Genomic DNA, 16,454 nt, shown 5'->3' with positions numbered 1-16,454 from the left:
AAGTAAATAGTGACAATATGACTGCTTAGTGAAAATCATCCATTTTGATTTTGTCTTCACAGAGTAAAGCTTTTGCTATCTGGGGACTTTGTTTCTCTTAGTTTGAATCTAGTAAGTAAAGACACATTTTTATTTATAAAATATTGCAACTAAATCCTTCCTTTTTAGTCTTTTTTCTGTCTATAAAATATTATAACATGTTCCATTTCTAAATATTCTAGATGTCCTTTAATTGTATTATCAAACTCAGGTTATAACATAGTGTTCAGTTTTGTTTTTTTTTCCTGTTTGACTGAGTGTTCCACCCTCTAATTAGAATTGTCATTTACTCTACAAACACAATTACACATAAGTTCACTATAAAAACCAAACTAAAGCCCTAAAATCATAAATGTACAACAGATTTCTCTGCCTAAAATTTAAGAAGATCTGTGTTGGTTTTCCTGCCTTCATAACAAGAATTGCACTATTAGCTGTATTGTAGTTTTATTGTACTCCACACCCTCTACCTTTTTTGTTATTAATACTTCTATGTCCTTCTTTGGTATTTCCATTTCAGAGTTCTGTGGAAGACTAGGCCTAAAAACATTAGCATATTGATATTTTAATTTCTTTTCCATGTTCTTGATGCTGAGAATTAAAGCAAATGGATGGTATGATAGAATGTGGGAAGGAGCAAGAAGATAAGAGTTTTGACATAATATGTAGAGTCTTTGGCCTAAGATTTAGAGGTCTTATTACTGAGCTGTCTTATAAAAATTGTTCTTCAAATTTATTTTTAAAAATAAATGATTGATTTCCTCCCTTCCCCCATTTTTGTGGGATTCTTTAAGAACATAATCTTGAAATTGGTGAAGTTCCAAAACTTCTAAGTGTTAAAAAATCATTCTTTTCAGAAAAGATTATGCTACCTCCCCACTCCACCAAATATTTAATGTTACAGAAATGCTTTGATAATTTTATAAATATTCAATTTTCTATTGGCTTTCCTGAAATTGGTTTATAGGTTTTGTTGTAATTTTTGTTTTTACTTTTGCATTTACCTGAACTTTTGGGAGCATCTTTGAAGTGTTTATTCATAACTATAATTGAATGAATTCTAATTTCTTCATTCTGAGGTTTCACCTCTATCACATACAAAAAAATGTATCCCTAAATGATTATTATAGTTAATAATACTGTACTATACACTTGAAAGTTGCTAATAGAGTAGATGTTAAATGTTCTTACCACAAAGAATAGTAATTATGTGACATGATGTAGGTGTTAGCTCATGCTAGGGTGGCAATCATTTTGCAATATATTATTGTATGTAATCAGCATTTTCACACATTAAACATATAAAGTGTTATATGCAATCGTATCTCAATAATGCTGAAAAATATAGACATAATTAAATGCAAAGCAAAAATCCATAGCTAAGAACTAAGACATAATAACAAAGTGTCACATTCAGTGGGTCAGGTTTAGAGGAAAAAGTAATTGGGAAAGATATGGGAAAGAGAACCTCTGGTATCTCCATAGATCCTCAACCAAAGGTGTTAGCTATCTCTAGAGGGATTAGGGTAGTGCTCCTTGTACATAGTACCCGAGGTCTAGTGATAAAACACCTGCTGTATTGTCTGGAATAGTTCTGCACAATGAAGAATTATCCAGTTCAAAATAGGACTGGATGCCTTCTAGGGCATTTGGTATACAAGCCTGGTCAGAAGTTAAAAAAAGGAGTTTGTATTGTATTCTGTATAAGAATGGAATGCATAGTTACCTAATCCTCTCCAGGTATTTGAGGAGGGGAAAGAAAATATTCATTAATGTTTGCAGATCAGTGTAAACCAAAAGTACATCATTTCCTCTTAACATGATGAATAAAAGAAACCACAGGACCATCCTGCATCTGAAGGAAGACACCACAATAGCAGAGCCAGTAGAGAAAAGGCAAAGATCACCTCCAACTTCCCATGAATTCAGGTTCCGAGGATTCTCAGTTCTCAGTAATTTGGAGCATACACAGTCTGTCACCTCCCAGAAGGCTGCTATGTGAGAGTAACATCATGCCTTTGGTGCTCTGGGGCTGAATTGTCTATAAGGATGATATAGAGCTACATGTCTCTCTAGTGGAACCTATGCCAAGAAGACTCCATGTGGCCAAGCTGGTGCCTAAACTTCACCTTATGTGCCACTTACGAGTTCATATTAGAGCATTATTGCCCTGATCCAAATGTAGATAGACATCAACTACTGAATGCCCCCTAGTATTCAAAGTAATATGAGAGATTAGATTTTCCCTTCCATTTCCATCAAAGTAAACCTAGCCTTTATAACCTTCTTAGTGATTCCTTCCTTCTTGTTATTTCTGAGTAATAACACAGAGAACCGTGTGAAAAATAGAAGTGAGACCAGGACATGGGGAAGAAATAATGCTTAAGAAGAGGAAAATAATTTTTAAAAAGGAATTGTGATTAGTGATTAAAGGAAAGTAGTTGCACTTGGTTGAATGTTTACTCCAAAGAAACTACGTGAAAGCACTTTTTTTTAATCATCACCCAAGGATATGTTTTTATTGCTTTTTGAGAAAGAGAGACAGAGACAGAGAGAGATGGATTGGTTGCCTCCCAAAGACACCGTGACCAAGGATCAATTGAACGTGCAAACTTTTGGTACACAGGATGACACTTCAACCAACAGAGCCACCCAGCCAGGAAGTGAAGGCATTTTTAAGTGTTCTGCTGCTATAAAGGAATAGAAGGAGCTCATAAAGGAAATTAAGATTAAATTGTATTAGAAAAATGAAAATTTCTATCTTGGTTATTTATTTATTTTTTTGATTAAGTAATTGATAAAGTATTTATTAAACACCCACTATTTTCAAGATCCTATTCTAGACCCTCAAAGATAGGATTGAGAAAAATACACAGATTCCTAAGCAGTGACACCTGAATGTGGAGGACAATTCCTACCCCTGTTCTAATTGTTATTAGTCATGTGGCTTCGGATATGATCCTCGATGCTCTTGAGTCTCATTTTATTCCATTTTAATTTGAAGAACAGGATTTAAATGTTTCCTGAGTGGATTGTTGTAAGAATCTAATGAGAGTTAGTAAACTACCAAGTGTCATAAACATGTAAGGGATTGCTATGCTCTGGAGGAACTTAGAGTGCCAATATCTTAGCACAAAAAAGGAATCTTAGAAAAGTTCTAATCCAATTCCACTTAAGAAAGGAGAAAGAAGTCAGTAGTAAATCTTAGGTTACATATATTAGATCTATTACATATATTAGACAATACTACATTATAGTATTTTTAATGTTCATCATTTGTGGTTATAAATTCTATTTCTAATGAATTTTTTAAATTATTTATTTATTTATTTATTTTTAGAGACTGGGGAAGAGAAGAAGAAAGAGAGGGAGGGAAACATTGATGTGAGAGAGAAACATTGATTGGTTGCCTCTTGTGCACCCCCAACTAGGGACCTGCCCTGCAACCCTACGTCTGTGGAATTTTTTTAGAAAATAAAATAATTGAATAATTCACCCCTAGGATACTTTAAGAATTTTTTATCTTTAAATTAGTATATTTTTCAAATAAATCTGTGTCCAATAGTATTAACACAGTGCAATATGCAATAGATATTGTTTCTCCACGGTAAAGTTTAATATATAAAGGTGCAAATATACATATCTTTTGTGATTCTCTTTTAAGTCTACCATCCATACATAATAATCATTGCTAATCTTAACAGTGACCTATTAAAAATGTTTTCATCATGTCACTTCTTACAATGGCCCATAAAGAAAGATAGTCTTTTATGTTGTAAGTCTCAACTTAAAGAGACGACTGAAGCTTAGTGAAGTTTATTATGTTACGCCAGTTTACAAAACTCAAAAGTAAAGAGCCAGGTTTGAAATTCAGCTCTAAAGTCCTTCCTTTTAACCACTACACAATCCTACCTCTCTTCAATTCTCCAGCAGCTTGAATTATTATGCTTTTAAATATATTCAAGCATCTCACCTTTTTTTCTGGCAAACTAGAAAATATGAAAAGTAACTACAGATATATAAATATATTCAAGGAAAGTAACAGAAACCTGATAAACCAATGCCAATGTCACCAAATTCTGAATGCTGTCATTTCAGCAAAAAAGTCATAATATAGATGGCCTATATTTTAGAACAAGAGAAAAGTATTGAAATATTGAAATAAGTGATATTAACATTGTGTTTGTCTCATTTATTGATAAAAATCATAAAATGCTAATATTCAAAGCACAGAAAATGTAAGGAACAAGCAATCTATATACTATTATCTGATTTTACTTGTACAGATCATATATTACCAGAACCTTGCTTCATTTAACTGTAATTTATATTTAAAATAAGGTAGTTAGGATTCAGTTCCTGTCAGTTACCGACCATTTCCTTTATATTTCCCTCTCAGAGATTGAAAGCATTATACAAAATAAAGCTATCTTCAGATTGTGCTAGAATGCATATAGGATGGCAGGTGGCAAGCCAATATATTATTCATCAAGTTCTTACATAATTATGCTTTTTCATTGACCTTTAAACAATTTTCTTCAACACTGCTTTGGAATTAAGGGGTATGGTTTGAAAATGATTTCTGGAGAGCCAAGATCAACAATTTCCAGTTACAGAATAGATGTGCATATACTGTTCTCTAAGAATAGGTTTTGTAATGCATTAAATTTTATTAATAATTTAAAACTTTCACTCTTTTCATTTCTCTCTGCAGAGATTTTTTTCCTTTGCATAGACGTAAAGATGACCTTGACTTGCTTTCCATAAATCCTAAGCACATTTTAAAGATTGTCTTTGAATCATATGTCTCATCTTCCTTCTCTACATAATGTTTTTACAAATTGAACCATGCGTCACCTTGAAAACTGCAAAGAAAGCACCATGTTAGAGCTCTGCTACAATCAGACAAAACCAAAGACTAGTGGGTTTGCTTTTAGCTCAGATAATGAACAAATGTCACCTAATAATTCACCCATCTCTTAGTTGACTGCAATAAGATACTTTTAGAATTATATTGTTTTCCTGGGACTATTTTTCCTTGAATTTTGGTTCTCCCTGTACGCTCAACAACATGTAGCTGCCTTATGAAAAGAAATTAAATCTAAACATGTTGCTTTACTGTAGATATTATTTTTATTCTCAACCATTTTCTCTAAGGCACCCTGTTTTCTCTCTACATAAATACACAATATAATTTATCAGTATGTAAGCTACATTTCGAGTCATACTTTTCATAATGCAAACTTCACAACTTTGCCCTATATGAGACTTATTTTCAAATGTTTATATAAGCCTGAGCTTCCTTGTGAAATTTTAACATTTGTTTAATTCTTCATTTCATCCTAATTATTATTTAGAGAATAGTACAGGGGTATGAAATAATGAGCTTCAGAGTTGGGGGCATGAAATAATGAGTTTCCGAGTTGATTTTATATATGAATTACAGCAATTATATTGTTTTGCTTTGGGGGAAAGTTAATTTATCTTACACTCTGATTCTTGGTAGTATTGTTTTACAGTGGTGTTTCCATATGATAAATATTATTTTCTTTTTAATTGGTGTATAACAATAACACAATGGAAGATATTTCTGGAATTTGAGAAGATATAAAATCTACTCTGCTAGTGAGATTTAACATAATATCTTATATAGCAAGATAAATCAATAAGAAAAAATGATGTGAAGGTAATAGATTCCATGTAAAATATGCTGCAAATGAAGAATCCCAATATTATTTAAGCTGAGCTAAATAATATGAAATTCAATTAAAAACTGATCTGGTTGTTACTACAACACTTTAAATATAGCTTAGCACAATACCTTATAAATATGGAATATTTAATATATTCGTTGAGTGGATTTTGCAATAGCTAAAAAATATTGCTTAGGAAGCAGATCTTTAACTCCACATTTAAAGAAGCCATATATTAATTTTTTTCTTTTAATTTCTTAGCATTCAATTTTTAAATCTTATCTAATATGTTGATACTATTTAACTGCACCATGGTCAATACTCAATGACCTCAACACTGACTTTGTGAGGTCATAGTATGACTTTCTACAAAGTATTTTCCCTCATATTTCAAATCTTATTAAAGTCCAATTTGGAAAATTTTGAATCAGCTGACATTTTAAGTCATTGAAATAGGCTAATGCAATTTTTCCCTTAAAACTTTACTTCTCGAGCCATTTTCCTTACTGTGAAATGGCTGTTTCTGTAAATCCATTTTTTAAAAAGCCATTCCTCCTTATTTATTTACTCATTGTGGGTCACAAATAACAATTTATCATTTTTAAATTCAGTATCTTTTCTATGTAGTGCCTCCTAACTTTCAAACCATTGAAGAATTAACACAAACATAATGGCAAAAATTGAAAGTTATTTAAGATATTTGATTATAAAGTGAGACAAATGAGTTTGTAACACTAATAAAATAAAGAAATTGGGCTTCCATTTTTAAATAAATATTTAATTTTATAATTATTTTATATTTACATAAAAGTACAAAGATAGCCAAGAGTTCCCAAATACCCCTCATCCAGCTTCCCATGTTATTAATAGCTTGCATTACCATAGTGCATTTGCCACAGCCAGGAAACCAATACTGGCACAAACTAAACTCCAGATGTAATTGGGATTTCACTAGTTTTTCCACTAATGTCCCTTTTTATTTTCTAGAATTCTATTTAATATTAAAAGTCCCATCTGGAATACTATATTAGTCACTGTGTCTCCTTAGCCTCATTTCATCTGAGACAGTTTCTCTCTTTCTCTCTTTTTTTAAAATGACACTGACAGTTTTAAGGAATGCTAGTCAATTACATTGCAGAACGTCCCTCAGTTTGGGATCATGTGATGTTTTCCTCATGGTTAGGTTGGCATTATGGATTTTGAGAAAGAATATAATAGCAATAAAATGCCCTTTTTATTCCATCATATCAATGGTGCACAGCATCAATGTCAGCTATCATTGGTGATGCTAACTCTGATCACTTTGCTAACATAGTGTTTTCCAGGATTCTCCACTATAATGGGACTCCTCCTTTCCACACTCTATTTCTTAGAATTGAGCTACCAACTGCAGCCCACACCAAAGGAGAAAGGGAGTGACCTCAATTCTAAGCACTAGTAGGAACAATACCTAAGTAAATTTTTTGGAATTATTCTGTAAGAAAGATTTATCTCTTCTCTCATGTTTTCATGAAACAAAATGCTAACCTGGCAAGGTAAGAAGAGAGAGAAGAACATTTTCAGACAACTCCCCTTTGAGAAAAGAAAAGACAATAGACAATGTGTGTCTTCTTTCCTTTGAAATTCTCAACAGAAACAAAAAAATTGGAAACCGAATTCCAGTGTTTTATAATACTAACTCATAGAAGAAGAAGCAAAAACGAGGACAGGACATTAAGATCACCATCACATTCTTGAACATTCATATATATCCCAACTAGGGCCTTTAAGTATTTTTATAGAAGGATAAAAGAAGTTACATGTCAAAATACTTCAACAATATTGTATTTTCAGGCAAATTTCTCTATGAAAAATGTCAGCATTTACTCATCCATCATCTACCAGTGATAATCTGGTCTGCAACGTCATGCACACTGTTGAGTACTCCATCTTCCTTCCACAAACCTATGCCAAGATGGACTGTTCTACTTTCCTTACCTATTCCAACCTCTGCATCTTTTGGAGAATGTATTATGTTCAGTTCCGCACCCCAAACTCCAAAATGTCATCTGACATATCAAAATCAAGGGCTACACACATAAGAGAGAGGATTTCATTCAAAGACTTCATTTCTAATATGTATATTTCTATACTTACAGATCCATTCATTGTAAAAGCAAATAGGGCAAAAGATTTTTGTTCTTTGATACCTACAGTTTTAAAGAAAAAATTGTTGCAATGATTAGTAATGGAAAACAAAGCATCAATTATGCAATGCGAGTCCCTCATCCTCATTTTATAGACTGGGAGTTCTGTTTCAGAGAGGACCTATTATAACCGAGCAAACTGAGGCCCATCCACATGTTGCCTTGATGTATAACCCAACAATTAGTATTGAAGGAAACAGGCTTTTATTTATAGGATTCCAGCTTCGGGGGTGGGGGGAGCTGGGAGCACTCCTGCTCAGAGCCCTTTTCTCCCATGAGACCCAGTACTGCCCCTGCTCCCCACCAGGCTTTAAGCCAAAAAACATGCCATAAGTTCCCCATATCCTTATCTGTTCTTAAGCCAGCTGCACAAACAGCTCGCCATGCCCTCTGGAAGGTACACTCGTGGGTTCAGAGTCGCTATCCTCTGACAGCAGCTCCCTCCTTCAGGATCTGGGGTATGTTGCCCTCAGCCTCCATGTAGTAGTCCAGGAAAACATGTGGGATCCCAGGCATTTCCCACTCATCTGTGCTTGGTTCTGCAGGTTCCCGCAGAGCTCCACCAGCTCTCTCCCTACACCCGTTCCTCACCCGCATGGCTGCCTTCCTCACCACAGACCGCATGGCGGAATTCTCTCCTACTTCACTACAGCAGGCCGCATGGCAGAATCCTGAATACAAACTGCATAGCAGCTTGCTGCCTCCTGTCTCAGAGCTCATGGCCAAATCCCGCTACTTCATGGCTCCTTCCTCATGGCTTTCCTCTCCCTCTTTGCCTGCCCTTATTTAAATGTTGACCCAGAGCTTCCTACCTGACCTCATATCCGGTTCCTCCTACATGAGCTACTTTTACCAGTTCCCCTATATCTTTTACCTTCTTTCGGCTGCCACCTTTAGTCAGAGCAAGTGTTCTCAGTGACGCAGTGGCCTCTGCCTCCCTGCCTCTAGTGCAGGCACTGTAAGCTCCCCCGGCTGCATCATGAGTCTCTGAATGCTCTCAGATCATGTCCTCGTTTTGCAGGGGGTAGGGGTTGGGAGGGCAGCATAGCTATTAACTTGCTTTTTGTGTGTAAAGTATCTTAAGCTGTATCATCAGCTCTCCCTTCCCCCAACCATAGGCTTGTGAGGAAAATATTTTCAGGGATACTTCCCACTTTGCACGCCATTTCTATGACTAGAGAAGACTCCATAGAGCTGAGACTAGAAAACAGTTACCACTTCTTATACTGCACAATTCTTAAGCAAAATAAATACGTGTTTTTAAAAAGACTTCTGTTATGTTAAATAACTTGAATACTACAATAAGGCAATGTTTTATCAACCACCATGAGAATTTGTCCAATTAGTGAAGTAGGAGAAAACAACTCAAGATATACAGTACTTCGGTGATATTTGCAAATGTTTTCAATTTTCTTTTAGTTCAAAAGAAGTAGGAATTAAATTAAATGGTGGCTAACAGCCTAAAATGGTTTCTCATGCTACAAAGTGAGAAAATCTAATAGTTGCAAGATATCTGCCTAGAGAGAAACAAATTCAGTATAATAATGATTATTATACTCAGCCTTTTCCTTCAAGTCAGGTTTAGCTACTTTGACAGCTACATTAGTTTCTGCACTACATCTTTATTATGTAATAAAATAAATTTCATTTGCATATTTTCTTTAACTTCCTTGCTGCAGTGAATGTTCTTTTTTCTTTTTCCTATCAAGTATTCATACTCACTCAACAGCAAAAAACATCAGAAAACTCAACTTCTCAACCTCAAAGACCTTCAGCAAGAATTAAGGTTATGCATTAATCCCAAGAGACCCAAATTGATTTTGAGGTCCTTATTAGCTAGGTGAAACAGGAAATGCATTATTCTTAATGACAAATGCATAATGATTTAGGCACTCATCCTATGTTATGCTTTGGGCAATCTGCCACAGAATTACAAAAAAATGAGAATTTTACTCCTATTTATTCAATAGTCACAAAAATCATTACTCAACCAAATGACAATTTTAAATTTGTGATTTAAGTTTAATCTTTAAGTTCCCTTCTGCCTCATTCCTCCCAATTGTGTTTTTAAGTTATGGGGGTTTTGTAAGCATAGTAATTAGCTTTAAGACTCTTCACATATTTATGGGCATTGCATAGATTTCCACGTCAGAAATCCTGAGCAAGATTCCATACATAAAGAAAACAAAATTATGCATCCAGGTGAAACTGAGTGAGCCAAGGGACCTTCCACACAACGCATCAGTTCTCAGTTTAAAACCAAAGGACTGTGTCTCTAGAAGAGAGAAGGCATTATACAAAAGAATGAAGGGATGAGGAAAAAGTGCTAATCCTTTCAATAATTACTATGGTTGTAGTCAGTTCGGGCTAAATCCCATGCCCTTGTTGAATTATTTGTACTTGACTGTAGTGTGGTTGGGGAGTGGGGGTTGGAACGATTAAGGAGAAGTTGAGCAAATGGGTTCAGTTAGAAAATAACCATATAGGCAATCTGACAAAAAGTGTTCCATTCTTTTCTTGGCTGATTTAATCAAAATTAATGGAAGAGTCAACAAAGGCAATATATGTTCCTCTGACTAGAGATGGGGCTTAACAGAAAATCATCAAAGACCTGTTTCATCAACCACAATAGGCCTGCTGACTGCGTTCCTTTAGTCTTTTGTCTGAAAGAAATCCCACCCTACACTAAAGAATAAAGGTGAGGAGTATTCCCAGGGTGATTATTCATTTAACAAAGCATTTTCTAGACTCTTTGCATTTTAGGTAGGTAAAAATGGGGTTATAATTGTAACAGTATCCACTACTCACTGTGGTCAGTGGCTCAGGTCTTCATCTTGGCAACACCAAATGAACTGACACCAAATGCCAAATGAATCACCTGACTGAATTTTACATGCTATGCTATCCTAAGTTGAAACCATTTAGGTTAAACTGCTCCCTTAATGTTATCTTTAAGGAATGCATAAATTTATTTTGCTTCTATGCTTGAAATTGATTAATGTTGAAATACAATCATTCATCTTCAAGACTGACTCCACTTAGAAACTGAAAGCTTTTTAAGTAAGATTCAAAACTTAATGGGGGATGGGGTGTTTTCTGCTCTAAGGGTGTATCCAGTTTTCCTGGTTGTAGCTTTATCATCATTAAAACTGTCTGTACTTGAGTCGAAATTGTATAAAGAAACTTGGCCAAAAAAATTTGGCCACTTGCATAGTTTCTACCTTCAAGAGCTTGCTAATACAAACAGTAGAGGTTGTGGATGTAAACAAATTACTATAATGCAAACAATACTATGTGTATGTCAGTTATTATTTCAAAATGAATCTTCAGAACATACATTTATACCATTCACAGACTTTTCTGAAACTTTGCATATTTTCTGCCACTCTAGTTATCAGCACATTTTCCACTATACCACCATGCTAGAAAACTGAGAATAATTGAATAATTCTATATTTTTCTTCTCTTTCACCTCTTATATTCAATTATTAACTCTATGCTATTGATTCTACTGCTTAGAAATCTTTTCGACCAATCTTCTCCTCTCAACTTCCATGTCATTGTCTTAGCTTATGCCATTATCATTTCTCTCCTGAACTGCTTTAGTATCTTTCCACTTTCTCTAGCACCCTACATTCAATCCATCTACAGTGTAATCAGAGCAGAATTTCTAAAGTTAAGAAACTAATTATTTAGCTTCTCAGCTTAAAATGTTCCAATGGTATGCCATTACCTAGACAGTCAAGTCCAAACACCATTCTTTCCAGCTTCCCTCCCCTGCCAGCATCTTTCCACATGCACCAAGAACTCCAAGCATAATAACCTTTCTGCAGTTTCTTAAATATTCCACACATTTTTCTCCCTCTTATCTTCAACTACACCTTCTCTATTGCCTAAATTATCTTTTCTCTCATTTCCCACTTCACCAGTAATGCATCTCCACTGACACATACTTTCATATTAAGAAAAACCTTTACTCTTTGTTCAACATGGAATTCAAATGCTTCATCTTCCAGAAGCATCCTATGATAACACCAAGAGACCCTTTCTGTTCTCCTTAATGAAATGTTCCTACCTCCACTTCATCACGTACTACACTGTGGTAATGAGATGTCCTCCTGCTTTGTTCTATTTATCTTTGTATCTGCAGCACATAATTGGAACCTAATTAATGTTTGACGAATAGATAAATAAGTGAATAAGTGGATGGATAACTTTTGCCTTGTTACATAATATGAAATACTTATTAGTTAAATATTCTGATTAACAGGATTTTTTATAAATAACAATGTAATGTAACATATAAAGTATTATTAATCTGTTAGCATGGAATTATTATATATTAATTAAATAACAATTAATTGAATAAACAATAGTAAATAATCAAAGAACTCTCCACTATACTTGCAAAGCATCTAAATACTTAGTATAATTTCATGTCTGTTTAATTCCAATCTTAGAGCATAAACTTCAAAAGACAAATAATGCTTTGTTATTTTAAAAAGTTTCTCAAATAAAAATGTGTCCTTTTTATTTCATGATAAAATATAATCATAGCTTATAAATCTAGTTAACTTTGTCGATCTGCACATCCTTTTCTAGTAAAAATTCCTTTCTTTATTGGGGAAATGAAAGCTCTCCTTGTATAGCTTTTTAGCTATTAATTAAGGATGGAAGTATACTTGATCAGAGAGGGACCAGACCCAAAATAGTAGGTGTCTGAAAGCTAAGTCAGGCTCCATGTGAGGAGAGAGAGATAATAAAAACATAAGATAAGAACCAAAAAATAATAAGCACCCACTTAACACAATTCCTGGCCACTATCAAATTATTGCAAATGATCTGCGTGAGGGTGAGAAGGGGCTTGTCTGTTTATGCTCTCCTTCCTCATCTCTCTACCTTCTAAATATTCAGGTTTCAAGGGCAAAAATATCTTAGATTTATAGAATTTACAGCCAGTATTTTTAAAAATTGTAATAAAATCATACCAGATAGACTTCACATCCCTTTTCTTTTCTTTTTTAAAAATATTTATCTTTTTACAGAAAGTGGAAGGGAGGAAGAAAGAAAGGGAGAGAAACATCATTCGGTTGCCTCTCATGCACTCCCAACCAGAGGCCTGGCCCCACAACCCATGTCTGTGCCCTGAAAGGTAATCGAACTGGTGACCCTTCAATGCACAGTTCAGCCCTCAACCCACCGGGCAACACCAGCCAGGGCTTCACCTTCCTTTTTGTAAAGATGATATTAAAGCCACCTCTTTTACTTTAAGTGAGACACCCACAAAAACTACCTGCCTTATAATCATTTAAGACTCAACTAAGGCAGTAATTTAGAAATATCAACTTCCTGTATCTCTGCAATTCAACCTGATCTGCAATAAAAATACTTTATAATGGTGAAGATAGAGTCTTCTTAATGCTATGTATATGACCCCTTAGAATAATGCTATAATGTTAATATGTTTTTTTGAAAGATGGCAACTATTAGCATGTGCTAAATAGAAACATTATCTATTAAATCTTCAGTTTAGAGGTTCACCTATCATTTTCCTGTAGAACTTTATATTGACTAAGCACTAACACATGTGTTACATATTTACTATGTTGTCCTAAAATAAACATTGCCACCAAGTAAAGAAAACGGAAGAGACTGATCGAGAATGTAAAGGAAGCATGAGAGAGCTGACTGGGCTCCCAAGGGCAGCAGCTGAAATTCTGGAGGGATATTTCAGTGGCCAGGGTGTTATTCCTGAGACATGTGAAGCTTAAACCCCAACCTGGGCTCACCAGCCTACAGCAATAGAGCCAGGAAAGGAACCCAAACAACATCTGGCTGTGAAAAACAGTAGGGTGTCTTTCTAGCAAGGAGATATGGCTGGATACACAGAGAGCCTCTTAAAGGGCCAATGCACAAAATTCCATTTTCAGCCACTTACCCTGGGCTCCAGCAGAAGGAGGGCAGAGTGGACTAGAAAAATCTCAGGAAAGTCTGGGATTGGTGGCTTTGGGGAGAAAACTGAAGGAACAGCTGCCAAGATCCCTGTGCTGAGTCATTCGCCATACTTCAGAGGCCACATTTCTCAGGCAGAGGACTCTATCTGAGTGGTATCAGCCAGAGGGGAAGCAATAGCCCCATCTTCAGGAATCACTCTGCCCCACACTGTGGAGCTTAAGCACAGCTGCAAAGGAGTACACCCAGAGGTTATCTCAGTGATTAAGTGTTAACAACTAAGGTGCATCACTGGGTGCTCTGAGAATTTAGCTGGCCTTTTCCTGGGCTGCCGCTGGTAAAAGCTGGCCTTAGTGCACAGCCTGGTTATTTCTGCACACCCTTAGGCCCCACAGAGGAAGCCACATGCTATGGATCACTGATAGCTCCAAACAGATTTCACAGGGCCAGTCATGAGCAGCATCAGACATAGGTTTCCAGAAGACTCTCTGCAGATCTACCTAATACATAGAGACAAACAAAAAGAGGCAGCCAAAAGGGAAGGCAAGAAACAGCCCTCAAATAAAAGAACAAGAGTATCCTCCAGAAGAAGAACTAAATGAAATGGGGGTAAGTAATTTATCAGATATAGAGGATTATAGGGGATTAAAGGGTATAGGGAGTTTATGGTAATTAAAAATAAAAATAATTTTAAATAAAATAAACTAGAGGGTTCCTTAACTAAGATGACATGCTTGAGGCATTCACTCAATAGATACTATATGAGGTCTGTCTGGAAAAAATCCAGCCATTGTTAATATAGCAAGAACAGTTTGCATGACATCAGTGTAACCTGGAAGCCAAGGAGAGTGGACTGGAATGTGCATGCATGAACAATGATGACTTCACTGTACTAGTCAGTGGGGGTGGTAGATGCAGTTGAGTGAGCACATGTACTTTGTGGCTGTAGTATTCAAAATGACTGAGCGAGTAGAGCAACGAATCTGCATCAGATTTTGAGTTAAGCTTGAACATTCATCCATGGAAACTATTCAGATAATTCAAAAAGCTGCAGTTATGGGCACCTGGTGATTAACAGCTTTATCATGATAACATACATGCCTGCTCATATATCATATCTCATGTATTTATTTATTTATTTGTTTATTTTTTGGCAAAACCTCAAATCACCCAGGTAACTCAGCCTCACTACAGCCCAGATTTGGTGCCCTGCGACTTCTGGATTTTCCCCAAACTAAAATCCCTTTTGAAAGGGAAAACATTTCAGACTGTTGATAAGATTCAGAAAAATACAATAGGGCAGCTCATGGTGATTGGGAGAACTGTGTGTGGTCTCAAGGTGCTTACTTGGGAGACAGCTGAGGCATCATTGTCCTATGTACAATGCTTCCTGTATTTTGTATCTTCTTCAATAAATGTCTTTATTTTCCACATCACGTGGCTGGATACCTTGAGTACAGACCTTGTGCTACCAAAAGTTTTTCTCAGTTAACTTTAGCTTTACTCTGCTCTTGAATTTACCTACCTCCATCACACACACACACACATCTGAATCAATCCATCTAGATCTTAAAGAAGAAGAAGAAACAACTGAAAGACAAATAAATATAAACTTTGAATTAAAAAGGATAGCTTCCACATGTGAATCAGTCATCTAACTTGAGTAAGTCTCATTCTCTGAAACTTAACTGGGAATATAATCTATATTTCATTACAGGCTTGGTTTGCAGCTTGGAGATAACTTTATGTTAGAATTATAGAATACTTCTTTCCAGCTTTCATTCTGCTTTGGGAATTTCAAATCCTTTTTATGGATTCACTAGGAAGTAAAAACCTGAGGACTAAACAATATTCATAACATCATTTCTTACTTGAATATGGCACAATAGAAAAATTTAATAATTAAAAAGTTGGATCATTGAAATAAGTTAATTAATTCTAAGTAATTCTGAGCAGTATTTCTAAGTAATGGTAGCAACAGAGTATGAATAATCCTAGGGAGAGCATATTGCTTGGTAAAGTAGCAACAGACAGGGTAACATGAGGTTACTGAAAGTACTATATATAGTCTGAAGTCAAGAGGCCTTAGCCTCGAAGGCTAACCAAACTGATTTTATCTGTTCCTGACCTGAATCCATTTCTAGAAACAGACTCACATTGACTGAACTCAAGAGACTTGAGTTTAAAATCAGAATGCCAAATTTCTCTATATCAGAGAATCATTCTTGCTGAGACAAAAAGCCCTAGGGTCATCTTTTTTAAAACACATATTGACTGCCCCTTTAGGCAACTGGAGAGAGAGTTGTCAAGTTAAAATCTGGATATCAATCAGTTTGTTAATTTAATATGAAAGCCTTATATCTGCCAATGGTATTAGACAGGTGGGATTCTGCAGGCAATATGTTATCTCTCAGTAAGCAAACTCCATGGAAAGCTAAATCATGATTGGAAAATTGCCCAGTGAGTACGTGGCCAGAATAAGTGGGCTGTGTGACCCAATGTTATTAAACCTTTGAACCATGTAAAGAAAGTTTATACTTTTTCACTCTGTCCTAAAGTCATTAACTGCCACCTGCACCAGACA

This window comes from Furipterus horrens, unplaced genomic scaffold, assembly GCF_987537825.1.
Source record: "Furipterus horrens unplaced genomic scaffold, mFurHor1.1.pri manual_scaffold_1, whole genome shotgun sequence".
Taxonomy (NCBI): Eukaryota; Metazoa; Chordata; class Mammalia; order Chiroptera; family Furipteridae; genus Furipterus; species Furipterus horrens.
This window is presented reverse-complemented; position numbering follows the sequence as displayed.